General features: G+C 66.0%; 23 pseudogenes; all 23 read right to left on the minus strand.

Moving 5' to 3' along the window:
* Nucleotides 1–502: 502 nt before the first annotated feature.
* Nucleotides 503–621, minus strand: LOC130705440 (5S ribosomal RNA; annotated as a pseudogene).
* Nucleotides 622–1531: 910 nt separating this feature from the next.
* On the minus strand, nucleotides 1532–1650 carry LOC130705456 (5S ribosomal RNA; annotated as a pseudogene).
* A 908-nt stretch (nucleotides 1651–2558) lies between these two features.
* Nucleotides 2559–2677, minus strand: LOC130705342 (5S ribosomal RNA; annotated as a pseudogene).
* Nucleotides 2678–3585: 908 nt separating this feature from the next.
* On the minus strand, nucleotides 3586–3704 carry LOC130705311 (5S ribosomal RNA; annotated as a pseudogene).
* A 909-nt stretch (nucleotides 3705–4613) lies between these two features.
* Nucleotides 4614–4732, minus strand: LOC130705200 (5S ribosomal RNA; annotated as a pseudogene).
* A 909-nt stretch (nucleotides 4733–5641) lies between these two features.
* Nucleotides 5642–5760, minus strand: LOC130705322 (5S ribosomal RNA; annotated as a pseudogene).
* Nucleotides 5761–6670: 910 nt separating this feature from the next.
* Nucleotides 6671–6789, minus strand: LOC130705441 (5S ribosomal RNA; annotated as a pseudogene).
* A 910-nt stretch (nucleotides 6790–7699) lies between these two features.
* LOC130705457 (5S ribosomal RNA) lies at nucleotides 7700–7818 on the minus strand (annotated as a pseudogene).
* A 908-nt stretch (nucleotides 7819–8726) lies between these two features.
* LOC130705323 (5S ribosomal RNA) lies at nucleotides 8727–8845 on the minus strand (annotated as a pseudogene).
* Nucleotides 8846–9755: 910 nt separating this feature from the next.
* Nucleotides 9756–9874, minus strand: LOC130705442 (5S ribosomal RNA; annotated as a pseudogene).
* A 909-nt stretch (nucleotides 9875–10783) lies between these two features.
* Nucleotides 10784–10902, minus strand: LOC130705344 (5S ribosomal RNA; annotated as a pseudogene).
* A 908-nt stretch (nucleotides 10903–11810) lies between these two features.
* Nucleotides 11811–11929, minus strand: LOC130705312 (5S ribosomal RNA; annotated as a pseudogene).
* Nucleotides 11930–12838: 909 nt separating this feature from the next.
* Nucleotides 12839–12957, minus strand: LOC130705444 (5S ribosomal RNA; annotated as a pseudogene).
* A 910-nt stretch (nucleotides 12958–13867) lies between these two features.
* Nucleotides 13868–13986, minus strand: LOC130705458 (5S ribosomal RNA; annotated as a pseudogene).
* Nucleotides 13987–14894: 908 nt separating this feature from the next.
* On the minus strand, nucleotides 14895–15013 carry LOC130705324 (5S ribosomal RNA; annotated as a pseudogene).
* Nucleotides 15014–15923: 910 nt separating this feature from the next.
* Nucleotides 15924–16042, minus strand: LOC130705445 (5S ribosomal RNA; annotated as a pseudogene).
* A 909-nt stretch (nucleotides 16043–16951) lies between these two features.
* Nucleotides 16952–17070, minus strand: LOC130705345 (5S ribosomal RNA; annotated as a pseudogene).
* Nucleotides 17071–17978: 908 nt separating this feature from the next.
* On the minus strand, nucleotides 17979–18097 carry LOC130705313 (5S ribosomal RNA; annotated as a pseudogene).
* Nucleotides 18098–19006: 909 nt separating this feature from the next.
* Nucleotides 19007–19125, minus strand: LOC130705211 (5S ribosomal RNA; annotated as a pseudogene).
* A 909-nt stretch (nucleotides 19126–20034) lies between these two features.
* On the minus strand, nucleotides 20035–20153 carry LOC130705325 (5S ribosomal RNA; annotated as a pseudogene).
* A 910-nt stretch (nucleotides 20154–21063) lies between these two features.
* On the minus strand, nucleotides 21064–21182 carry LOC130705446 (5S ribosomal RNA; annotated as a pseudogene).
* A 910-nt stretch (nucleotides 21183–22092) lies between these two features.
* On the minus strand, nucleotides 22093–22211 carry LOC130705459 (5S ribosomal RNA; annotated as a pseudogene).
* A 908-nt stretch (nucleotides 22212–23119) lies between these two features.
* On the minus strand, nucleotides 23120–23238 carry LOC130705314 (5S ribosomal RNA; annotated as a pseudogene).
* Nucleotides 23239–23273: the final 35 nt, after the last annotated feature.

Below are 23273 nucleotides of genomic sequence, written 5' to 3' on the forward strand. Positions count from 1 at the left end.
CATTGGACCCAGCAAGGCCACCCTTGCCCACACGCCACCCACTGAGCACTGTTCCCAGCGCATGGTGGCCGGCCGGCCCGGAAAACCGGACCCGGCCCACGACCTCGCTCCCGCACCCAGCCATGGCGAAACAGCGGAGGGTGGGCTTTTTCCGGAGGGAGCTGTGGAGAGACACACAGGCAGACAGGTGGCTGCGGCGCGGATGGGCGCTGGCGGAGGTGGTCAGGTGCAGGACGAGGGCTTCGCGAGCCTCACGGCTGTCACCCGGGCCTGCGGTGGAGTCTGGGTCTGGGCCAGCCACCCCGAGAGCGGCTGGCGTGTGGCTGCCTAACAGGGCCGACTTCTGGCCGCATGTCCAGCCAGTGCGGCTGGGGGCGCCCATTCCGGCGCACGCTGTGCTGGGAGGGGCCTGAGGAGGTGAGGCCTGCGGTGGTGCCCGGCAGGGGAGGAGCCGGCCTCGGCCACGGGCGACTAAAGGAGAAGGTGGTGTGGGAGGGAAAAAAGCCTACAGCACCCGGTATTCCCATGTAGTCTCCCATCCAAGTATTAACCAGGCCTGATCCTGCTTAGCTTGTGAGATCAGATGAGATGGGATGCGCTCAGGGTTGTATGGCCATAGAAGGCAGCGGGGGCCACGTGGTGCCTCATGAGGCTCAGCTTCGTTGGTGCTGGTGACTTATCGCCAGGCCGGTGGCCAGCCCTCTCCTGCACGGCCCTGCTGCCTGCCCAGGCAGGCGACAGGAGGCCTCGGGGACACGGAGGTGGCAGAGTCTTGGGCGACCTTGCAGCCCAGTTCTTGCGGGAACCTCCAGACCCGTAGGCACTTGAGGCTCCGCCCCAGATCCCACTCGATGCTCACAAGGACGTGGCCTCTGAGGCTGGAGGGCCAGTGGCCTGCTGTCCTTTTGGCATTCCCCACTGTGTCCACCCACGCAGTGCTAGGCGCAGCCCGGCCAAGGCCGGGCCGGCCCTCCTGCCTGACGGCAGTGGGCCCAAAGCCAGTGGGAGCCACCATTGGGCCGCCACGGCCCCTTAGCCCCAGCAAAGCCACCCTTGCACCCACGCCAAAATACACGCACCATTCCGGGTACTGGAGGTCAGCTGACCTGGAGAACTGGTCACGGCCCACGACCCCACTCCCGCCCCCTGCCATGGTGATACGGTGGAGGCTGGGCTTTTTCTGGAGGGAGCTGTGGAGAGACACACGGGCAGACAGGTGGCTGCGGCGCGGATGGGCGCTGCTGGGGTCGGCCAGGGGCAGGACCAGGGCCTCGCGGGCCTCACGATCTTCACCCGGGCCTACAGCGGACTCTGGGTCTGGGCCGGCCACCCCGGGAGAGGGTGGGGTGTGGCTGCCTTCCAGGGCCTCCTTCTGGCGGCATGTCCAGCCAGACGGGCGGGCTGGGCCCCCTCCAGCGCACGATGTGTTGGGAGAGGCTTGAGTAGATGAGGCCTGAAGTTGTGCCCGGCAGGAGCAGAGGAAGCCTCGAGCACCGGCGAGTACAAGAAAAGGCAGATCGGGAGGCAAAAAATACTACAGCATCTAGTATTCCCAGGTGGTCTCCCATGCAGGTAGTAAACAGAGCCGACCCTGCTTAGCTTCCAAGACCAGACGAGATGAGTTGCGTTTAGGGTGGTAAGGCCGTAGAAGGCAGCAGGGGCCACGGGGTGCCTCTTGAGGCTCAGCTTCGCTGGTGCTGGGGCTTGCCGACAGCCCGGTAGCCAACCCTCTCCAGCACGGCACAGCCGCCGCCAAGGCAGGTGACAGGAGTCCTCGGGGACCCGGGGTTGGCAGACTCGTGGGTGACCTCGCAGCTCAGGTCAGGCGGGACCCTCCAGGCCCATAGGCGCTTGGCGCTCCGCCCCAGATCCCGCTTGACGCTCACAACGACGTGGCCCCGGGGTATTAAGGGCCCGTGGCCCGCGGTCCCTTGGGCATTGGCCACCCTGTCTGCCCACACAGTTCTACGCGAAGCACGGCCGTGGCCGGGCCGGCCCTCCTGCCCGACGGCAGTTGGTCTGAAGCCACTGGGAGCCACCCTTGAGTCGGCACGACCCCTTAGACCCAACAAGGCCACCCTTTCCCCCACGACAACTGCCGAGCAAAGTTCCCTGCGCCTGGTGACCGGCCGGCCCAGAGAACCAGTCTGGCCCACGACCCCACTCCCGCCCCCTGCCATGGTGAAACGGTGGAGGCTGGGCTTTTTCTGGAGGGAGCTGTGGAGAGACACACGGGCAGACAGGTGGCTGCGGCGCGCATGGGCGCTGGTGGGGTCGGCCAGGGGCAGGTCGAGGGGCTCGCGGGCCTCACAATCTACACCCGGGCCTGCGGCGGAGTCTGGGTGCAGGCCGGCCACCCCGGGAGAGGGTGGGGTGTGGCTGCCTTCCAGGGCCTCCTTCTGGCGGCATGTCCAGCCAGACGGGCGGGCTGGGCCCCCTCCAGCGCACGATGTGTTGGGAGAGGCTTGAGTAGATGAGGCCTGAAGTTGTGCCCGGCAGGAGCAGAGGAAGCCTCGAGCACCGGCGACTACAAGAAAAGGCAGATCGGGAGGCAAAAAATACTACAGCATCTAGTATTCCCAGGTGGTCTCCCATGCAGGTAGTAAACAGAGCCGACCCTGCTTAGCTTCCAAGACCAGATGAGATGAGTTGCGTTTAGGGTGGTAAGGCCGTAGAAGGCAGCAGGGGCCACGGGGTGCCTCTTGAGGCTCAGCTTCGCTGGTGCTGGGGCTTGCCGACAGCCCGGTAGGCAACCCTCTCCAGCACGGCACAGCCGCCGCCAAGGCAGGTGACAGGAGTCCTCGGGGACCCGGGGTTGGCAGACTCGTGGGTGACCTCGCAGCTCAGGTCAGGCGGGACCCTCCAGGCCCATAGGCGCTTGGCGCTCCGCCCCAGATCCCGCTTGACGCTCACAACGACGTGGCCCCGGGGTATTAAGGGCCCGTGGCCCGCGGTCCCTTGGGCATTGGCCACCCTGTCTGCCCACACAGTTCTAGGCGAAGCACGGCCGCGGACGGGCCGGCCCTCCTGCCCAACGGCACTTGGTCTGAAGCCACTGGGAGCCACCATTGAGTCGGCACGACCCCTTAGACCCAACAAGGCCACCCTTTCCCACACGCCAACTGCCGAGCAAAGTTCCCTGCGCCTGGTGACCGGCCGGCCCGGAGAACCGGTCTGGCCCACGACCCCACTCCGGCCCCCTGCCATGGTGAAACGGTGGAGGGTGGGCTTTTTCTGGAGGGAGCTGTGGAGAGACACACGGGTAGACAGGTGGCTGCGGCGCGGTTGGGCGCTGGTGGTGTCGGCCAGGGGCAGGTCCAGGGCCTCGCGGGCCTCACAATTTTCACCCGGGCCTGCGGCGGAGTCTGAGTCCAGGCCGGCCACCCCAGGAGAGGGTGGGGTGTGGCTGCCTTCCAGGGCCTCCTTCTGGGGGCATGTCCAGCCAGACGGGCGGGCTGGGCCCCCTCCAGCGCACGCTGTGTTGGGAGAGGCTTGAGTAGATGAGGCCTGCAGCCGTGCCCGGTGGGAGCAGAGGAAGCCTCGAGCACCGGCGACTACAAGAAAAGGCAGATCGGGAGGCAAAAAATACTACAGCATCTAGTATTCCCAGGTGGTCTCCCATCCAGGTAGTAAACATACCCGACCCTGCTTAGCTTCCAAGAGCAGAAGAGATGAGTTGTGTTTAGGGTGGTATGGCCGTAGAAGGCAGCAGGGGCCACGGGGTGCCTCTTGAGGCTCAGCTTAGCTGGTGCTGGAGAATTACCACCAATCCGGTGACCAGCCCTCTGCACACGGCCCTGTGGCCCAACCAGGCAGGCGACAGCAGGCCTCGGGGTCCGGGGGTGGTGGAGTCTTGGACGACCTCGCAGCTCACTTCTGGCGGGAACATCCAGGCACATAGGCACTTGGCGAACCGCCCCAGATCCCGCTCGATGCTCACAAAGACGTGGCTCCGAAGGCTTAAGGGCCCGTGGTCCACGGTCCCTTGGGCATTCCCAACCCTGTCCACCCACGCAGTAGTAGGTGCAGTCCAGCCGCGGCTGGGCCGGCCCTCCTGCCTGACGACAGGTAGCCCAAAGCCACTGGGAGCCACCATTGATGCGGCACGGCCCATTGGAACCAGCAAGACCACCCTTGCCCCCACGCCACCCACTGAGCACTGTTCCCAGCGCATGGTGGCCGGCCGGCCCAGAGAACCAGACCCGGCCCACGACCATGCTCTCGCACCCGGCCATGGCGAAGCAGCGGAAGGTGGGCTTTTTCCGGAGAGAGCTGTGGAGAGACACACAGGCAGATAGGTGGCTGCGGCATGGATGGGCGCTGGCGGAGGTGGCCAGGTGCAGGACAAGGGCTACGCGTGCCTCACGGCTGTCACCCGGGCCTGCGGTGGAGCATTGGTCCAGGCCGGCCACCCCGGGATCGGCTGGGGTGCGGCTGCCTAACAGGACCTCCTTCTGGCCGCATGTCCAGCCAGTGCGGCTGGGGGCGCCCCTTCCGGCGCACACTGTGTCGGGAGGGGCCTGAGGAGGTGAGGCCTGCGGCGGTGCCCGGCAGGGGAAGAGCCGGCCTCGGATACGGGCGACTAAAGGAGAAGGTGGTGCGGGAGGGAAAAAAGCCTACAGCACCCGGTATTCCCATGTAGTCTCCCATCCAAGTACTAACCAGGCCCGACCCTGCTTAGCTTCCAGGATCAGACGAGATGGGGCGCGTTCAGGGTGGTATGGCCGTAGAAGGCAGTGGGGGCCACGGGGTGACTCTTGAGGCTCAGCTTCGCTGGTGCTGGGGCTTGCCGACAGCCCGGTAGCCAACCCTCTCCAGCACTGCCCAGCCGCCCACCAAGGCAGGCGACAGGAGGCCTCGGGGACCCGGGGTTGGCAGACTCGTGGGTGACCTCGCAGCTCAGGTCAGGCGGGACCCTCCAGGACCATAGGCGCTTGGCCCTCTGCCCCAGATCCCGCTTGACGCTCACAACGACGTGGCCCCAGGGGCTTAAGGGCCCGTGGCCCGCGGTCCCTTGGGCATTGGCCACCCTGTCTGCCCACACAGTTCTAGGCGAAGCCCGGCCGCGGACGGGCCGGCCCTCCTGCCCAACGGCAGTTGGTCTGAAGCCACTGGGAGCCACCTTTGAGTCGGCACGACCCCTTAGACCCAACAAGGCCACCCTTTCCCCCACGCCAACTGCCGAGCAAAGTTCCCTGCGCCTGGTGACCGGCCGGCCCGGAGAACCGGTCTGGCCCACGACCCCACTCCCGCCCCCTGCCATGGTGAAACGGTGGAGGGTGGGCTTTTTCTGGAGGGAGCTGTGGACAGACACACGGGCAGACAGGTGGCTGCGGCGCGGTTGGGCGCTGGTGGGGTCGGCCAGGGGCAGGTCCAGGGCCTCGCGGGCCTCACAATTTTCACCCGGGCCTGCGGCGGAGTCTGAGTCCAGGCCGGCCACCCCAGGAGAGGGTGGGGTGTGGCTGCCTTCCAGGGCCTCCTTCTGGGGGCATGTCCAGCCAGACGGGCGGGCTGGGCCCCCTCCAGCGCACGCTGTGTTGGGAGAGGCTTGAGTAGATGAGGCCTGCAGCCGTGCCCGGTGGGAGCAGAGGAAGCCTCGAGCACCGGCGACTACAAGAAAAGGCAGATCGGGAGGCAAAAAATACTACAGCATCTAGTATTCCCAGGTGGTCTCCCATCCAGGTAGTAAACAGAGCCGACCCTGCTTAGCTTCCAAGAGCAGAAGAGATGAGTTGTGTTTAGGGTGGTATGGCCGTAGAAGGCAGCAGGGGCCACGGGGTGCCTCTTGAGGCTCAGCTTAGCTGGTGCTGGCGAATTACCGCCAGTCCGGCGACCAGCCCTCTGCAGCAAGGCCCTGCGGCCCACCCAGGCTGGCGACAGCACGCCTCAGGGACCGGGGTTGGTGGAGTCTTGGACGACCTCGCAGCTCAGTTCTGGCGGGAACATCCAGGCACATAGGCGCTTGGCGAACCGCCCCAGATCCCGCTCAACGCTCACAAAGACGTGGCTCCGAAGGCTTAAGGGCCCGTGATCCACGGTCCCTTGGGCATTCCCAACCCTCTCCACCCACACAGTAGTAGGTGCAGTCCAGCCACGGCTGGGCCGGAACTCCTGCCTGAGGGCAGGTAGCCCAAAGCCACTGGGAGCCACCATTGATGTGGCACGGCCCATTGGACCCAGCAAGGCCACCCTTGCCCCCACGCCACCCACTGAGCACTGTTCCCAGCGCATGGTGGCCGGCCGGCCCGGAAAACCGGACCCGGCCCACGACCTCGCTCCCACACCCAGCCATGGCGAAACAGCGGAGGGTGGGCTTTTTCCGGAGGGAGCTGTGGAGAGACACACAGGCAGACAGGTGGCTGCGGCGCGGATGGGCGCTGGCGGAGGTGGTCAGGTGCAGGACGAGGGCTTCGCGTGCCTCACGGCTGTCACCCGGGCCTGCAGTGGAGTCTGGGTCTGGGCCAGCCACCCCGAGAGCGGCTGGCGTGTGGCTGCCTAACAGGGCCGACTTCTGGCCGCATGTCCAGCCAGTGCGGCTGGGGGCGCCCATTCCGGCGCACGCTGTGTTGGGAGGGGCCTGAGGAGGTGAGGCCTGCGGTGGTGCCCGGCAGGGGAGGAGCCGGCCTCGGCCACGGGCGACTAAAGGAGAAGGTGGTGTGGGAGGGAAAAAAGCCTACAGCACCCGGTATTCCCATGTAGTCTCCCATCCAAGTATTAACCAGGCCTGATCCTGCTTAGCTTGTGAGATCAGATGAGATGGGATGCGCTCAGGGTTGTATGGCCATAGAAGGCAGCGGGGGCCACGTGGTGCCTCATGAGGCTCAGCTTCGTTGGTGCTGGTGACTTATCGCCAGGCCGGTGGCCAGCCCTCTCCTGCACGGCCCTGCTGCCTGCCCAGGCAGGCGACAGGAGGCCTCGGGGACACGGAGGTGGCAGAGTCTTGGGCGACCTTGCAGCCCAGTTCTTGCGGGAACCTCCAGACCCGTAGGCACTTGAGGCTCCGCCCCAGATCCCACTCGATGCTCACAAGGACGTGGCCTCTGAGGCTGGAGGGCCAGTGGCCTGCTGTCCTTTTGGCATTCCCCACTGTGTCCACCCACGCAGTGCTAGGCGCAGCCCGGCCAAGGCCGGGCCGGCCCTCCTGCCTGACGGCAGTGGGCCCAAAGCCAGTGGGAGCCACCATTGGGCCGCCACGGCCCCTTAGCCCCAGCAAAGCCACCCTTGCACCCACGCCAAAATCCACGCACCATTCCGGGTACTGGAGGTCAGCTGACCTGGAGAACTGGTCACGGCCCACGACCCCACTCCCGCCCCCTGCCATGGTGATACGGTGGAGGCTGGGCTTTTTCTGGAGGGAGCTGTGGAGAGACACACGGGCAGACAGGTGGCTGCGGCGCGGATGGGCGCTGCTGGGGTCGGCCAGGGGCAGGACCAGGGCCTCGCGGGCCTCACGATCTTCACCCGGGCCTACAGCGGACTCTGGGTCTGGGCCGGCCACCCCGGGAGAGGGTGGGGTGTGGCTGCCTTCCAGGGCCTCCTTCTGGCGGCATGTCCAGCCAGACGGGCGGGCTGGGCCCCCTCCAGCGCACGATGTGTTGGGAGAGGCTTGAGTAGATGAGGCCTGAAGTTGTGCCCGGCAGGAGCAGAGGAAGCCTCGAGCACCGGCGAGTACAAGAAAAGGCAGATCGGGAGGCAAAAAATACTACAGCATCTAGTATTCCCAGGTGGTCTCCCATGCAGGTAGTAAACAGAGCCGACCCTGCTTAGCTTCCAAGACCAGACGAGATGAGTTGCGTTTAGGGTGGTAAGGCCGTAGAAGGCAGCAGGGGCCACGGGGTGCCTCTTGAGGCTCAGCTTCGCTGGTGCTGGGGCTTGCCGACAGCCCGGTAGCCAACCCTCTCCAGCACGGCACAGCCGCCGCCAAGGCAGGTGACAGGAGTCCTCGGGGACCCGGGGTTGGCAGACTCGTGGGTGACCTCGCAGCTCAGGTCAGGCGGGACCCTCCAGGCCCATAGGCGCTTGGCGCTCCGCCCCAGATCCCGCTTGACGCTCACAACGACGTGGCCCCGGGGTATTAAGGGCCCGTGGCCCGCGGTCCCTTGGGCATTGGCCACCCTGTCTGCCCACACAGTTCTACGCGAAGCACGGCCGTGGCCGGGCCGGCCCTCCTGCCCGACGGCAGTTGGTCTGAAGCCACTGGGAGCCACCCTTGAGTCGGCACGACCCCTTAGACCCAACAAGGCCACCCTTTCCCCCACGCCAACTGCCGAGCAAAGTTCCCTGCGCCTGGTGACCGGCCGGCCCGGAGAACCGGTCTGGCCCACGACCCCACTCCCGCCCCCTGCCATGGTGAAACGGTGGAGGGTGGGCTTTTTCTGGAGGGAGCTGTGGAGAGACACACGGGCAGACAGGTGGCTGCGGCGCGGTTGGGCGCTGGTGGGGTCGGCCAGGGGCAGGTCCAGGGCCTCGCGGGCCTCACAATTTTCACCCGGGCCTGCGGCGGAGTCTGAGTCCAGGCCGGCCACCCCAGGAGAGGGTGGGGTGTGGCTGCCTTCCAGGGCCTCCTTCTGGTGGCATGTCCAGCCAGACGGGCGGGCTGGGCCCCCTCCAGCGCACGCTGTGTTGGGAGAGGCTTGAGTAGATGAGGCCTGCAGCCGTGCCCGGTGGGAGCAGAGGAAGCCTCGAGCACCGGCGACTACAAGAAAAGGCAGATCGGGAGGCAAAAAATACTACAGCATCTAGTATTCCCAGGTGGTCTCCCATCCAGGTAGTAAACAGAGCCGACCCTGCTTAGCTTCCAAGAGCAGAAGAGATGAGTTGTGTTTAGGGTGGTATGGCCGTAGAAGGCAGCAGGGGCCACGGGGTGCCTCTTGAGGCTCAGCTTAGCTGGTGCTGGCGAATTACCGCCAGTCCGGCGACCAGCCCTCTGCAGCAAGGCCCTGCGGCCCACCCAGGCTGGCGACAGCACGCCTCAGGGACCGGGGTTGGTGGAGTCTTGGACGACCTCGCAGCTCAGTTCTGGCGGGAACATCCAGGCACATAGGCGCTTGGCGAACCGCCCCAGATCCCGCTCAACGCTCACAAAGACGTGGCTCCGAAGGCTTAAGGGCCCGTGATCCACGGTCCCTTGGGCATTCCCAACCCTCTCCACCCACACAGTAGTAGGTGCAGTCCAGCCACGGCTGGGCCGGAACTCCTGCCTGAGGGCAGGTAGCCCAAAGCCACTGGGAGCCACCATTGATGTGGCACGGCCCATTGGACCCAGCAAGGCCACCCTTGCCCCCACGCCACCCACTGAGCACTGTTCCCAGCGCATGGTGGCCGGCCGGCCCGGAAAACCGGACCCGGCCCACGACCTCGCTCCCGCACCCAGCCATGGCGAAACAGCGGAGGGTCGGCTTTTTCCGGAGGGAGCTGTGGAGAGACACACAGGCAGACAGGTGGCTGTGGCGCGGATGGGCGCTGGCAGAGGTGGTCAGGTGCAGAACGAGGGCTTCGCGTGCCTCACGGCTGTCACCCGGGCCTGCAGTGGAGTCTGGGTCTGGGCCAGCCACCCCGAGAGCGGCTGGCGTGTGGCTGCCTAACAGGGCCGACTTCTGGCCGCATGTCCAGCCAGTGCGGCTGGGGGCGCCCATTCCGGCGCACGCTGTGTTGGGAGGGGCCTGAGGAGGTGAGGCCTGCGGTGGTGCCCGGCAGGGGAGGAGCCGGCCTCGGCCACGGGCGACTAAAGGAGAAGGTGGTGTGGGAGGGAAAAAAGCCTACAGCACCCGGTATTCCCATGTAGTCTCCCATCCAAGTATTAACCAGGCCTGATCCTGCTTAGCTTGTGAGATCAGATGAGATGGGATGCGCTCAGGGTTGTATGGCCATAGAAGGCAGCGGGGGCCACGTGGTGCCTCATGAGGCTCAGCTTCGTTGGTGCTGGTGACTTATCGCCAGGCCGGTGGCCAGCCCTCTCCTGCACGGCCCTGCTGCCTGCCCAGGCAGGCGACAGGAGGCCTCGGGGACACGGAGGTGGCAGAGTCTTGGGCGACCTTGCAGCCCAGTTCTTGCGGGAACCTCCAGACCCGTAGGCACTTGAGGCTCCGCCCCAGATCCCACTCGATGCTCACAAGGACGTGGCCTCTGAGGCTGGAGGGCCAGTGGCCTGCTGTCCTTTTGGCATTCCCCACTGTGTCCACCCACGCAGTGCTAGGCGCAGCCCGGCCAAGCCGGGCCGGCCCTCCTGCCTGACGGCAGTGGGCCCAAAGCCAGTGGGAGCCACCATTGGGCCGCCACGGCCCCTTAGCCCCAGCAAAGCCACCCTTGCACCCACGCCAAAATCCACGCACCATTCCGGGTACTGGAGGTCAGCTGACCTGGAGAACTGGTCACGGCCCACGACCCCACTCCCGCCCCCTGCCATGGTGATACGGTGGAGGCTGGGCTTTTTCTGGAGGGAGCTGTGGAGAGACACACGGGCAGACAGGTGGCTGCGGCGCGGATGGGCGCTGCTGGGGTCGGCCAGGGGCAGGACCAGGGCCTCGCGGGCCTCACGATCTTCACCCGGGCCTACAGCGGACTCTGGGTCTGGGCCGGCCACCCCGGGAGAGGGTGGGGTGTGGCTGCCTTCCAGGGCCTCCTTCTGGCGGCATGTCCAGCCAGACGGGCGGGCTGGGCCCCCTCCAGCGCACGATGTGTTGGGAGAGGCTTGAGTAGATGAGGCCTGCAGCCGTGCCCTGTGGGAGCAGAGGAAGCCTCGAGCACCGGCGACTACAAGAAAAGGCAGATCGGGAGGCAAAAAATACTACAGCATCTAGTATTCCCAGGTGGTCTCCCATGCAGGTAGTAAACAGAGCCGACCCTGCTTAGCTTCCAAGACCAGATGAGATGAGTTGCGTTTAGGGTGGTAAGGCCGTAGAAGGCAGCAGGGGCCACGGGGTGCCTCTTGAGGCTCAGCTTCGCTGGTGCTGGGGCTTGCCGACAGCCCGGTAGCCAACCCTCTCCAGCACGGCACAGCCGCCGCCAAGGCAGGTGACAGGAGTCCTCGGGGACCCGGGGTTGGCAGACTCGTGGGTGACCTCGCAGCTCAGGTCAGGCGGGACCCTCCAGGCCCATAGGCGCTTGGCGCTCCGCCCCAGATCCCGCTTGACGCTCACAACGACGTGGCCCCGGGGTCTTAAGGGCCCGTGGCCCGCGGTCCCTTGGGCATTGGCCACCCTGTCTGCCCACACAGTTCTAGGCGAAGCACGGCCGCGGACGGGCCGGCCCTCCTGCCCAACGGCACTTGGTCTGAAGCCACTGGGAGCCACCATTGAGTCGGCACGACCCCTTAGACCCAACAAGGCCACCCTTTCCCACACGCCAACTGCCGAGCAAAGTTCCCTGCGCCTGGTGACCGGCCGGCCCGGAGAACCGGTCTGGCCCACGACCCCACTCCGGCCCCCTGCCATGGTGAAACGGTGGAGGGTGGGCTTTTTCTGGAGGGAGCTGTGGAGAGACACACGGGTAGACAGGTGGCTGCGGCGCGGTTGGGCGCTGGTGGTGTCGGCCAGGGGCAGGTCCAGGGCCTCGCGGGCCTCACAATTTTCACCCGGGCCTGCGGCGGAGTCTGAGTCCAGGCCGGCCACCCCAGGAGAGGGTGGGGTGTGGCTGCCTTCCAGGGCCTCCTTCTGGGGGCATGTCCAGCCAGACGGGCGGGCTGGGCCCCCTCCAGCGCACGCTGTGTTGGGAGAGGCTTGAGTAGATGAGGCCTGCAGCCGTGCCCGGTGGGAGCAGAGGAAGCCTCGAGCACCGGCGACTACAAGAAAAGGCAGATCGGGAGGCAAAAAATACTACAGCATCTAGTATTCCCAGGTGGTCTCCCATCCAGGTAGTAAACATACCCGACCCTGCTTAGCTTCCAAGAGCAGAAGAGATGAGTTGTGTTTAGGGTGGTATGGCCGTAGAAGGCAGCAGGGGCCACGGGGTGCCTCTTGAGGCTCAGCTTAGCTGGTGCTGGAGAATTACCACCAATCCGGTGACCAGCCCTCTGCACACGGCCCTGTGGCCCAACCAGGCAGGCGACAGCAGGCCTCGGGGTCCGGGGGTGGTGGAGTCTTGGACGACCTCGCAGCTCACTTCTGGCGGGAACATCCAGGCACATAGGCACTTGGCGAACCGCCCCAGATCCCGCTCGATGCTCACAAAGACGTGGCTCCGAAGGCTTAAGGGCCCGTGGTCCACGGTCCCTTGGGCATTCCCAACCCTGTCCACCCACGCAGTAGTAGGTGCAGTCCAGCCGCGGCTGGGCCGGCCCTCCTGCCTGACGACAGGTAGCCCAAAGCCACTGGGAGCCACCATTGATGCGGCACGGCCCATTGGAACCAGCAAGACCACCCTTGCCCCCACGCCACCCACTGAGCACTGTTCCCAGCGCATGGTGGCCGGCCGGCCCGGAAAACCGGACCCGGCCCACGACCTCGCTCCCACACCCAGCCATGGCGAAACAGCGGAGGGTGGGCTTTTTCCGGAGGGAGCTGTGGAGAGACACACAGGCAGACAGGTGGCTGCGGCGCGGATGGGCGCTGGCGGAGGTGGTCAGGTGCAGGACGAGGGCTTCGCGTGCCTCACGGCTGTCACCCGGGCCTGCAGTGGAGTCTGGGTCTGGGCCAGCCACCCCGAGAGCGGCTGGCGTGTGGCTGCCTAACAGGGCCGACTTCTGGCCGCATGTCCAGCCAGTGCGGCTGGGGGCGCCCATTCCGGCGCACGCTGTGTTGGGAGGGGCCTGAGGAGGTGAGGCCTGCGGTGGTGCCCGGCAGGGGAGGAGCCGGCCTCGGCCACGGGCGACTAAAGGAGAAGGTGGTGTGGGAGGGAAAAAAGCCTACAGCACCCGGTATTCCCATGTAGTCTCCCATCCAAGTATTAACCAGGCCTGATCCTGCTTAGCTTGTGAGATCAGATGAGATGGGATGCGCTCAGGGTTGTATGGCCATAGAAGGCAGCGGGGGCCACGTGGTGCCTCATGAGGCTCAGCTTCATTGGTGCTGGTGACTTATCGCCAGGCCGGTGGCCAGCCCTCTCCTGCACGGCCCTGCTGCCTGCCCAGGCAGGCGACAGGAGGCCTCGGGGACACGGAGGTGGCAGAGTCTTGGGCGACCTTGCAGCCCAGTTCTTGCGGGAACCTCCAGACCCGTAGGCACTTGAGGCTCCGCCCCAGATCCCACTCGATGCTCACAAGGACGTGGCCTCTGAGGCTGGAGGGCCAGTGGCCTGCTGTCCTTTTGGCATTCCCCACTGTGTCCACCCACGCAGTGCTAGGCGCAGCCCGGCCAAGGCCGGGCCGGCCCTCCTGCCTGACGGCAGTGGGCCCAAAGCCAGTGGGAGCCACCATTGGGCCGCCACGGCCCCTTAGCCCCAGCAAAGCCACCCTTGCACCCACGCCAAAATCCACGCACCATTCCGGGTACTGGAGGTCAGCTGACCTGGAGAACTGGTCACGGCCCACGACCCCACTCCCGCCCCCTGCCATGGTGATACGGTGGAGGCTGGGCTTTTTCTGGAGGGAGCTGTGGAGAGACACACGGGCAGACAGGTGGCTGCGGCGCGGATGGGCGCTGCTGGGGTCGGCCAGGGGCAGGACCAGGGCCTCGCGGGCCTCACGATCTTCACCCGGGCCTACAGCGGACTCTGGGTCTGGGCCGGCCACCCCGGGAGAGGGTGGGGTGTGGCTGCCTTCCAGGGCCTCCTTCTGGCGGCATGTCCAGCCAGACGGGCGGGCTGGGCCCCCTCCAGCGCACGATGTGTTGGGAGAGGCTTGAGTAGATGAGGCCTGAAGTTGTGCCCGGCAGGAGCAGAGGAAGCCTCGAGCACCGGCGAGTACAAGAAAAGGCAGATCGGGAGGCAAAAAATACTACAGCATCTAGTATTCCCAGGTGGTCTCCCATGCAGGTAGTAAACAGAGCCGACCCTGCTTAGCTTCCAAGACCAGACGAGATGAGTTGCGTTTAGGGTGGTAAGGCCGTAGAAGGCAGCAGGGGCCACGGGGTGCCTCTTGAGGCTCAGCTTCGCTGGTGCTGGGGCTTGCCGACAGCCCGGTAGCCAACCCTCTCCAGCACGGCACAGCCGCCGCCAAGGCAGGTGACAGGAGTCCTCGGGGACCCGGGGTTGGCAGACTCGTGGGTGACCTCGCAGCTCAGGTCAGGCGGGACCCTCCAGGCCCATAGGCGCTTGGCGCTCCGCCCCAGATCCCGCTTGACGCTCACAACGACGTGGCCCCGGGGTATTAAGGGCCCGTGGCCCGCGGTCCCTTGGGCATTGGCCACCCTGTCTGCCCACACAGTTCTACGCGAAGCACGGCCGTGGCCGGGCCGGCCCTCCTGCCCGACGGCAGTTGGTCTGAAGCCACTGGGAGCCACCCTTGAGTCGGCACGACCCCTTAGACCCAACAAGGCCACCCTTTCCCCCACGCCAACTGCCGAGCAAAGTTCCCTGCGCCTGGTGACCGGCCGGCCCGGAGAACCGGTCTGGCCCACGACCCCACTCCCGCCCCCTGCCATGGTGAAACGGTGGAGGGTGGGCTTTTTCTGGAGGGAGCTGTGGAGAGACACACGGGCAGACAGGTGGCTGCGGCGCGGTTGGGCGCTGGTGGGGTCGGCCAGGGGCAGGTCCAGGGCCTCGCGGGCCTCACAATTTTCACCCGGGCCTGCGGCGGAGTCTGAGTCCAGGCCGGCCACCCCAGGAGAGGGTGGGGTGTGGCTGCCTTCCAGGGCCTCCTTCTGGTGGCATGTCCAGCCAGACGGGCGGGCTGGGCCCCCTCCAGCGCACGCTGTGTTGGGAGAGGCTTGAGTAGATGAGGCCTGCAGCCGTGCCCGGTGGGAGCAGAGGAAGCCTCGAGCACCGGCGACTACAAGAAAAGGCAGATCGGGAGGCAAAAAATACTACAGCATCTAGTATTCCCAGGTGGTCTCCCATCCAGGTAGTAAACAGAGCCGACCCTGCTTAGCTTCCAAGAGCAGAAGAGATGAGTTGTGTTTAGGGTGGTATGGCCGTAGAAGGCAGCAGGGGCCACGGGGTGCCTCTTGAGGCTCAGCTTAGCTGGTGCTGGCGAATTACCGCCAGTCCGGCGACCAGCCCTCTGCAGCAAGGCCCTGCGGCCCACCCAGGCTGGCGACAGCACGCCTCAGGGACCGGGGTTGGTGGAGTCTTGGACGACCTCGCAGCTCAGTTCTGGCGGGAACATCCAGGCACATAGGCGCTTGGCGAACCGCCCCAGATCCCGCTCAACGCTCACAAAGACGTGGCTCCGAAGGCTTAAGGGCCCGTGATCCACGGTCCCTTGGGCATTCCCAACCCTCTCCACCCACACAGTAGTAGGTGCAGTCCAGCCACGGCTGGGCCGGAACTCCTGCCTGAGGGCAGGTAGCCCAAAGCCACTGGGAGCCACCATTGATGTGGCACGGCCCATTGGACCCAGCAAGGCCACCCTTGCCCCCACGCCACCCACTGAGCACTGTTCCCAGCGCATGGTGGCCGGCCGGCCCGGAAAACCGGACCCGGCCCACGACCTCGCTCCCGCACCCAGCCATGGCGAAACAGCGGAGGGTCGGCTTTTTCCGGAGGGAGCTGTGGAGAGACACACAGGCAGACAGGTGGCTGTGGCGCGGATGGGCGCTGGCAGAGGTGGTCAGGTGCAGAACGAGGGCTTCGCGTGCCTCACGGCTGTCACCCGGGCCTGCAGTGGAGTCTGGGTCTGGGCCAGCCACCCCGAGAGCGGCTGGCGTGTGGCTGCCTAACAGGGCCGACTTCTGGCCGCATGTCCAGCCAGTGCGGCTGGGGGCGCCCATTCCGGCGCACGCTGTGTTGGGAGGGGCCTGAGGAGGTGAGGCCTGCGGTGGTGCCCGGCAGGGGAGGAGCCGGCCTCGGCCACGGGCGACTAAAGGAGAAGGTGGTGTGGGAGGGAAAAAAGCCTACAGCACCCGGTATTCCCATGTAGTCTCCCATCCAAGTATTAACCAGGCCTGATCCTGCTTAGCTTGTGAGATCAGATGAGATGGGATGCGCTCAGGGTTGTATGGCCATAGAAGGCAGCGGGGGCCACGTGGTGCCTCATGAGGCTCAGCTTCGTTGGTGCTGGTGACTTATCGCCAGGCCGGTGGCCAGCCCTCTCCTGCACGGCCCTGCTGCCTGCCCAGGCAGGCGACAGGAGGCCTCGGGGACACGGAGGTGGCAGAGTCTTGGGCGACCTTGCAGCCCAGTTCTTGCGGGAACCTCCAGACCCGTAGGCACTTGAGGCTCCGCCCCAGATCCCACTCGATGCTCACAAGGACGTGGCCTCTGAGGCTGGAGGGCCAGTGGCCTGCTGTCCTTTTGGCATTCCCCACTGTGTCCACCCACGCAGTGCTAGGCGCAGCCCGGCCAAGCCGGGCCGGCCCTCCTGCCTGACGGCAGTGGGCCCAAAGCCAGTGGGAGCCACCATTGGGCCGCCACGGCCCCTTAGCCCCAGCAAAGCCACCCTTGCACCCACGCCAAAATCCACGCACCATTCCGGGTACTGGAGGTCAGCTGACCTGGAGAACTGGTCACGGCCCACGACCCCACTCCCGCCCCCTGCCATGGTGATACGGTGGAGGCTGGGCTTTTTCTGGAGGGAGCTGTGGAGAGACACACGGGCAGACAGGTGGCTGCGGCGCGGATGGGCGCTGCTGGGGTCAGCCAGGGGCAGGACCAGGGCCTCGCGGGCCTCACGATCTTCACCCGGGCCTACAGCGGACTCTGGGTCTGGGCCGGCCACCCCGGGAGAGGGTGGGGTGTGGCTGCCTTCCAGGGCCTCCTTCTGGCGGCATGTCCAGCCAGACGGGCGGGCTGGGCCCCCTCCAGCGCACGATGTGTTGGGAGAGGCTTGAGTAGATGAGGCCTGCAGCCGTGCCCTGTGGGAGCAGAGGAAGCCTCGAGCACCGGCGACTACAAGAAAAGGCAGATCGGGAGGCAAAAAATACTACAGCATCTAGTATTCCCAGGTGGTCTCCCATGCAGGTAGTAAACAGAGCCGACCCTGCTTAGCTTCCAAGACCAGATGAGATGAGTTGCGTTTAGGGTGGTAAGGCCGTAGAAGGCAGCAGGGGCCACGGGGTGCCTCTTGAGGCTCAGCTTCGCTGGTGCTGGGGCTTGCCGACAGCCCGGTAGCCAACCCTCTCCAGCACGGCACAGCCGCCGCCAAGGCAGGTGACAGGAGTCCTCGGGGACCCGGGGTTGGCAGACTCGTGGGTGACCTCGCAGCTCAGGTCAGGCGGGACCCTCCAGGCCCATAGGCGCTTGGCGCTCCGCCCCAGATCCCGCTTGACGCTCACAACGACGTGGCCCCGGGGTCTTAAGGGCCCGTGGCCCGCGGTCCCTTGGGCATTGGCCACCCTGTCTGCCCACACAGTTCTAGGCGAAGCACGGCCGCGGACGGGCCGGCCCTCCTGCCCAACGGCACTTGGTCTGAAGCCACTGGGAGCCACCATTGAGTCGGCACGACCCCTTAGACCCAACAAGGCCACCCTTTCCCACACGCCAACTGCCGAGCAAAGTTCCCTGCGCCTGGTGACCGGCCGGCCCGGAGAACCGGTCTGGCCCACGACCCCACTCCGGCCCCCTGCCATGGTGAAACGGTGGAGGGTGGGCTTTTTCTGGAGGGAGCTGTGGAGAGACACACGGGTAGACAGGTGGCTGCGGCGCGGTTGGGCGCTGGTGGTGTCGGCCAGGGGCAGGTCCAGGGCCTCGCGGGCCTCACAATTTTCACCCGGGCCTGCGGCGGAGTCTGAGTCCAGGCCGGCCACCCCAGGAGAGGGTGGGGTGTGGCTGCCTTCCAGGGCCTCCTTCTGGGGGCATGTCCAGCCAGACGGGCGGGCTGGGCCCCCTCCAGCGCACGCTGTGTTGGGAGAGGCTTGAGTAGATGAGGCCTGCAGCCGTGCCCGGTGGGAGCAGAGGAAGCCTCGAGCACCGGCGACTACAAGAAAAGGCAGATCGGGAGGCAAAAAATACTACAGCATCTAGTATTCCCAGGTGGTCTCCCATCCAGGTAGTAAACATACCCGACCCTGCTTAGCTTCCAAGAGCAGAAGAGATGAGTTGTGTTTAGGGTGGTATGGCCGTAGAAGGCAGCAGGGGCCACGGGGTGCCTCTTGAGGCTCAGCTTAGCTGGTGCTGGAGAATTACCACCAATCCGGTGACCAGCCCTCTGCACACGGCCCTGTGGCCCAACCAGGCAGGCGACAGCAGGCCTCGGGGTCCGGGGGTGGTGGAGTCTTGGACGACCTCGCAGCTCACTTCTGGCGGGAACATCCAGGCACATAGGCACTTGGCGAACCGCCCCAGATCCCGCTCGATGCTCACAAAGACGTGGCTCCGAAGGCTTAAGGGCCCGTGGTCCACGGTCCCTTGGGCATTCCCAACCCTGTCCACCCACGCAGTAGTAGGTGCAGTCCAGCCGCGGCTGGGCCGGCCCTCCTGCCTGACGACAGGTAGCCCAAAGCCACTGGGAGCCACCATTGATGCGGCACGGCCCATTGGAACCAGCAAGACCACCCTTGCCCCCACGCCACCCACTGAGCACTGTTCCCAGCGCATGGTGGCCGGCCGGCCCAGAGAACCAGACCCGGCCCACGACCATGCTCTCGCACCCGGCCATGGCGAAGCAGCGGAAGGTGGGCTTTTTCCGGAGAGAGCTGTGGAGAGACACACAGGCAGATAGGTGGCTGCGGCATGGATGGGCGCTGGCGGAGGTGGCCAGGTGCAGGACGAGGGCTACGCGTGCCTCACGGCTGTCACCCGGGCCTGCGGTGGAGCATTGGTCCAGGCCGGCCACCCCGGGATCGGCTGGGGTGCGGCTGCCTAACAGGACCTCCTTCTGGCCGCATGTCCAGCCAGTGCGGCTGGGGGCGCCCCTTCCGGCGCACACTGTGTCGGGAGGGGCCTGAGGAGGTGAGGCCTGCGGCGGTGCCCGGCAGGGGAAGAGCCGGCCTCGGATACGGGCGACTAAAGGAGAAGGTGGTGCGGGAGGGAAAAAAGCCTACAGCACCCGGTATTCCCATGTAGTCTCCCATCCAAGTACTAACCAGGCCCGACCCTGCTTAGCTTCCAGGATCAGACGAGATGGGGCGCGTTCAGGGTGGTATGGCCGTAGAAGGCAGTGGGGGCCACGGGGTGACTCTTGAGGCTCAGCTTCGCTGGTGCTGGGGCTTGCCGACAGCCCGGTAGCCAACCCTCTCCAGCACTGCCCAGCCGCCCACCAAGGCAGGCGACAGGAGACCTCGGGGACCCGGGGTTGGCAGACTCGTGGGTGACCTCGCAGCTCAGGTCAGGCGGGACCCTCCAGGCCCATAGGCGCTTGGCCCTCTGCCCCAGATCCCGCTTGACGCTCACAACGACGTGGCCCCAGGGGCTTAAGGGCCCGTGGCCCGCGGTCCCTTGGGCATTGGCCACCCTGTCTGCCCACACAGTTCTAGGCGAAGCCCGGCCGCGGACGGGCCGGCCCTCCTGCCCAACGGCAGTTGGTCTGAAGCCACTGGGAGCCACCTTTGAGTCGGCACGACCCCTTAGACCCAACAAGGCCACCCTTTCCCCCACGCCAACTGCCGAGCAAAGTTCCCTGCGCCTGGTGACCGGCCGGCCCGGAGAACCGGTCTGGCCCACGACCCCACTCCCGCCCCCTGCCATGGTGAAACGGTGGAGGGTGGGCTTTTTCTGGAGGGAGCTGTGGAGAGACACACGGGCAGACAGGTGGCTGCGGCGCGGTTGGGCGCTGGTGGGGTCGGCCAGGGGCAGGTCCAGGGCCTCGCGGGCCTCACAATTTTCACCCGGGCCTGCGGCGGAGTCTGAGTCCAGGCCGGCCACCCCAGGAGAGGGTGGGGTGTGGCTGCCTTCCAGGGCCTCCTTCTGGTGGCATGTCCAGCCAGACGGGCGGGCTGGGCCCCCTCCAGCGCACGCTGTGTTGGGAGAGGCTTGAGTAGATGAGGCCTGCAGCCGTGCCCGGTGGGAGCAGAGGAAGCCTCGAGCACCGGCGACTACAAGAAAAGGCAGATCGGGAGGCAAAAAATACTACAGCATCTAGTATTCCCAGGTGGTCTCCCATCCAGGTAGTAAACAGAGCCGACCCTGCTTAGCTTCCAAGAGCAGAAGAGATGAGTTGTGTTTAGGGTGGTATGGCCGTAGAAGGCAGCAGGGGCCACGGGGTGCCTCTTGAGGCTCAGCTTAGCTGGTGCTGGCGAATTACCGCCAGTCCGGCGACCAGCCCTCTGCAGCAAGGCCCTGCGGCCCACCCAGGCTGGCGACAGCACGCCTCAGGGACCGGGGTTGGTGGAGTCTTGGACGACCTCGCAGCTCAGTTCTGGCGGGAACATCCAGGCACATAGGCGCTTGGCGAACCGCCCCAGATCCCGCTCAACGCTCACAAAGACGTGGCTCCGAAGGCTTAAGGGCCCGTGATCCACGGTCCCTTGGGCATTCCCAACCCTCTCCACCCACACAGTAGTAGGTGCAGTCCAGCCACGGCTGGGCCGGAACTCCTGCCTGAGGGCAGGTAGCCCAAAGCCACTGGGAGCCACCATTGATGTGGCACGGCCCATTGGACCCAGCAAGGCCACCCTTGCCCCCACGCCACCCACTGAGCACTGTTCCCAGCGCATGGTGGCCGGCCGGCCCGGAAAACCGGACCCGGCCCACGACCTCGCTCCCACACCCAGCCATGGCGAAACAGCGGAGGGTGGGCTTTTTCCGGAGGGAGCTGTGGAGAGACACACAGGCAGACAGGTGGCTGCGGCGCGGATGGGCGCTGGCGGAGGTGGTCAGGTGCAGGACGAGGGCTTCGCGTGCCTCACGGCTGTCACCCGGGCCTGCAGTGGAGTCTGGGTCTGGGCCAGCCACCCCGAGAGCGGCTGGCGTGTGGCTGCCTAACAGGGCCGACTTCTGGCCGCATGTCCAGCCAGTGCGGCTGGGGGCGCCCATTCCGGCGCACGCTGTGTTGGGAGGGGCCTGAGGAGGTGAGGCCTGCGGTGGTGCCCGGCAGGGGAGGAGCCGGCCTCGGCCACGGGCGACTAAAGGAGAAGGTGGTGTGGGAGGGAAAAAAGCCTACAGCACCCGGTATTCCCATGTAGTCTCCCATCCAAGTATTAACCAGGCCTGATCCTGCTTAGCTTGTGAGATCAGATGAGATGGGATGCGCTCAGGGTTGTATGGCCATAGAAGGCAGCGGGGGCCACGTGGTGCCTCATGAGGCTCAGCTTCGTTGGTGCTGGTGACTTATCGCCAGGCCGGTGGCCAGCCCTCTCCTGCACGGCCCTGCTGCCTGCCCAGGCAGGCGACAGGAGGCCTCGGGGACACGGAGGTGGCAGAGTCTTGGGCGACCTTGCAGCCCAGTTCTTGCGGGAACCTCCAGACCCGTAGGCACTTGAGGCTCCGCCCCAGATCCCACTCGATGCTCACAAGGACGTGGCCTCTGAGGCTGGAGGGCCAGTGGCCTGCTGTCCTTTTGGCATTCCCCACTGTGTCCACCCACGCAGTGCTAGGCGCAGCCCGGCCAAGGCCGGGCCGGCCCTCCTGCCTGACGGCAGTGGGCCCAAAGCCAGTGGGAGCCACCATTGGGCCGCCACGGCCCCTTAGCCCCAGCAAAGCCACCCTTGCACCCACGCCAAAATCCACGCACCATTCCGGGTACTGGAGGTCAGCTGACCTGGAGAACTGGTCACGGCCCACGACCCCACTCCCGCCCCCTGCCATGGTGATACGGTGGAGGCTGGGCTTTTTCTGGAGGGAGCTGTGGAGAGACACACGGGCAGACAGGTGGCTGCGGCGCGGATGGGCGCTGCTGGGGTCGGCCAGGGGCAGGACCAGGGCCTCGCGGGCCTCACGATCTTCACCCGGGCCTACAGCGGACTCTGGGTCTGGGCCGGCCACCCCGGGAGAGGGTGGGGTGTGGCTGCCTTCCAGGGCCTCCTTCTGGCGGCATGTCCAGCCAGACGGGCGGGCTGGGCCCCCTCCAGCGCACGATGTGTTGGGAGAGGCTTGAGTAGATGAGGCCTGAAGTTGTGCCCGGCAGGAGCAGAGGAAGCCTCGAGCACCGGCGAGTACAAGAAAAGGCAGATCGGGAGGCAAAAAATACTACAGCATCTAGTATTCCCAGGTGGTCTCCCATGCAGGTAGTAAACAGAGCCGACCCTGCTTAGCTTCCAAGACCAGACGAGATGAGTTGCGTTTAGGGTGGTAAGGCCGTAGAAGGCAGCAGGGGCCACGGGGTGCCTCTTGAGGCTCAGCTTCGCTGGTGCTGGGGCTTGCCGACAGCCCGGTAGCCAACCCTCTCCAGCACGGCACAGCCGCCGCCAAGGCAGGTGACAGGAGTCCTCGGGGACCCGGGGTTGGCAGACTCGTGGGTGACCTCGCAGCTCAGGTCAGGCGGGACCCTCCAGGCCCATAGGCGCTTGGCGCTCCGCCCCAGATCCCGCTTGACGCTCACAACGACGTGGCCCCGGGGTCTTAAGGGCCCGTGGCCCGCGGTCCCTTGGGCATTGGCCACCCTGTCTGCCCACACAGTTCTACGCGAAGCACGGCCGTGGCCGGACCGGCCCTCCTGCCCGACGGCAGTTGGTCTGAAGCCACTGGGAGCCACCCTTGAGTCGGCACGACCCCTTAGACCCAACAAGGCCACCCTTTCCCCCACGCCAACTGCCGAGCAAAGTTCCCTGCGCCTGGTGACCGGCCGGCCCGGAGAACCGGTCTGGCCCACGACCCCACTCCCGCCCCCTGCCATGGTGAAACGGTGGAGGGTGGGCTTTTTCTGGAGGGAGCTGTGGAGAGACACACGGGCAGACAGGTGGCTGCGGCGCGGTTGGGCGCTGGTGGGGTCGGCCAGGGGCAGGTCCAGGGCCTCGCGGGCCTCACAATTTTCACCCGGGCCTGCGGCGGAGTCTGAGTCCAGGCCGGCCACCCCAGGAGAGGGTGGGGTGTGGCTGCCTTCCAGGGCCTCCTTCTGGGGGCATGTCCAGCCAGACGGGCGGGCTGGGCCCCCTCCAGCGCACGCTGTGTTGGGAGAGGCTTGAGTAGATGAGGCCTGCAGCCGTGCCCGGTGGGAGCAGAGGAAGCCTCGAGCACCGGCGACTACAAGAAAAGGCAGATCGGGAGGCAAAAAATACTACAGCATCTAGTATTCCCAGGTGGTCTCCCATCCAGGTAGTAAACATACCCGACCCTGCTTAGCTTCCAAGAGCAGAAGAGATGAGTTGTGTTTAGGGTGGTATGGCCGTAGAAGGCAGCAGGGGCCACGGGGTGCCTCTTGAGGCTCA

Source organism: Balaenoptera acutorostrata, chromosome 16, assembly GCF_949987535.1.
Source record: "Balaenoptera acutorostrata chromosome 16, mBalAcu1.1, whole genome shotgun sequence".
Taxonomy (NCBI): domain Eukaryota; kingdom Metazoa; phylum Chordata; class Mammalia; order Artiodactyla; family Balaenopteridae; genus Balaenoptera; species Balaenoptera acutorostrata.